Source organism: Penaeus monodon, chromosome 1, assembly GCF_015228065.2.
Source record: "Penaeus monodon isolate SGIC_2016 chromosome 1, NSTDA_Pmon_1, whole genome shotgun sequence".
NCBI lineage: Eukaryota > Metazoa > Arthropoda > Malacostraca > Decapoda > Penaeidae > Penaeus > Penaeus monodon.
In genome coordinates this window covers 9,786,537-9,789,456 of record NC_051386.1, presented here as the reverse complement: position 1 = coordinate 9,789,456, position 2,920 = coordinate 9,786,537, and positions in this window count along the sequence as shown.

Genomic DNA, 2,920 nt, shown 5'->3' with positions numbered 1-2,920 from the left:
TTGTGTATATGTATGTTTGAATGTGTCTTTTTCTGTGCGTATCTGTATGTGTCTGTATGCAAGTGTATGTTTATTCATGTGAAACGAACATTTACCTTCGCAAACGTCTGGGGCCTCCAGGCATCCCATTCCGTTTCGCTAATCATAGTTCAAGGAAGATTGCTAAATGTCAACAATATTAATTGCACGATGCAAGACCCAATGACGAAAATACTGCAGTCATTAATTCTAGGTTGAAAATAATGACTTCATTCCGACGTGATTTATTTTTCTTCTTCTTCTTCTTCTTCTTCTTCTTCTTACCTCCTCTCTCTTTTTCATAATGAAAGGAAATATAAAAGTACAAGTTACAGTTACGATAGTGTTTAAAATATTTGTTGTTTTTTCTCTCTCATCTCTTCTAAGTTATCTTACTATTGTTATAAGTTGTTTTTCTAGTTTATATTTTTTCTATTTTTAGACTTCGTTTCTTTCGAGAGACGGTCGGTTGAAATACCATCGAGCGGGCGAGAGGAATGCGAAACAGACAGTGTCTATATGTATGAGTTGTGTGTGTGTGTGTGTGTGTGTGTGTGTGTGTGTGTGTGTGTGTGTGTGTGATATATATACACACATACAGAGAGAGAGAGAGAGAGACCGACAATCAATGAGACAGCCAGTCACATCAACAACCAAGCAGACAGACAGACAAACACACAGACACACAGAAAGACACACAGCCAAGTATACAGACAGACGCGAAAAGACCCACACTCACCTTACCAGACACGCTCCCAGTGCCATCAGTGCCAAACACGCAAAAGAGACACGAGGCTTCATCAGTAATAAACATCTCAGGCACCGATACACCCACACACAGCTGGTGACAAGAGTACCACCTGACCGCGACAGATGGCAGTTCGATTCCATAAAGAGGCGCATGGCTTGAGATCACAACCGAGAGATAAAAAAATAAATAAATAAATAAATAAATAAAAAGAAAAACAACATCTGGCACCCAACATTCTTGCCCAGATGGTTTTCGAAGATTGAGATGAGACGTGCGAGCGAATGCGTGATTGGGTGGGTCTTGCTTGATCAAAGTGATGGAGAAAGAGAGGGGAGGGAGAGAGAGAGAGAGAGAGAGAGAGAGAGAGAGAGAGAGAGAGAGAGAGAGAGAGAAAAGAGAGAGAGAGAGAGAGTGAGTTTGAGAATGATAACCATAATGATAACAATAATAGCATTCATGATAATGGTAACAATAATTACGATAGTAATAGTAATGTAACAATGTATCATTATCATTATTGTCTGTTGTTATTATTTTATTATTATTATTATTATTATTATTATTATTATTATTATTTGTCAATTATTATTCATTATTATTATTATCAATATCATTCTTGTCATTGTTAGTATTTCAATTACTAATATTGTTATTATCATCATTATCATTAATATTATGATTATCGTTATCATTACTAGTGCTATTGTTGCTGTTGCTGTCATTGTTGCTCTTATTGTTGTTGCTATGTTGTAATCATCATTATTACCATTATCGGCATCCTTATTACTATCATTATCATGATTATATTTTTATTATTATTTTTATACATCTTTATTATTATTACTATTATTACTATTTCTTTATCACTATTATACTTACTAACTAAAATTATTATCATTATTATTATTGTCATCATCATTATTATTGTTACAACCATTATAAGTATTATCATTATTATTATATTTTTCTTTACATTATTATTATTTCACCATATTATATATATATATATATATATATATATATATAATAAAATATATAACATATATATATACATATAATAATAATATATATTATAATATAATATATAATAAAAATTTTATAAATAAAATATATATTATATATTATATGGGGCCGCGGTGGCCGAATGGTTAGAGCGTCGGACTCAAGACTGTCACGACGGCAATCTGAGTTCGAGGGTTCGAGTCACCGACCGCCGCGTTGTTTCCCTTGAGCAAGGAACTTCACCTCGATTGCCTACCTAGCCACAGGGTGGCCAAGCCAGCCCAAGTCAAGTGCTGGTCCCAAGCCCGGATAAATAGAGAGAATAATTACCTAAAAAGGTACCACCGGCACTCTCCGTGGAAAGGAACTGGGGACCCTACCACGTACTCACTCCAAGAGCATCACAACATGAAAACTACAATTAAGTATCATGCTGTGACCACGGCGGCTCAGACATGAACCTCCCGTTAAAAGAAGAATTATTATTGTTATCGCCATTATTATTATTATTATTATTATTATTATTATTATTATCATTATTATTATCATCATCATCTCTATTACTATTACTATTATCATTGTTATCATTATGATGATGATGATGATGATGATGATGATTATTATCATTATTATTACTATTATTGTTATTATCGTCATCGTCGTCATCATCATCATCATCCTCATTATTATTTTATTATTATAATCATTATCAGTATCATTATAACTACTATTATCCATCATCACTGCTACCACCATCACTATTACAACAACATCAATAAAGACAATATTGACGATCCTGCTATTTATGACAGAGTTGAGGATAAATAATGACACTGACAGAGAGACTATTGGCACTAATATTAGCTATAGGATAAGAATGATACCAATAAAGATTTTGAGGAGGGAAAAAAAAGAAGAAAAAAATAGAAAAAAAAAAGATAGAACCATATACCTCAGTCCCTCCTCGCATTGGACAGCTGACGTGCAACTTCGGTTCTCAATTGCAAAGACCACCGACGGAGAGAGAGAGAGAGAGAGAGAGAGAGAGAGAGGGAGAGAGAGAGAGAGAGAGAGAGAGAGAGACAGAGACAGAGACAGATGGGAGGGGGGGAAGGAGCGAAGGGGGGAAGGAAGGAAAGGATAATAAGA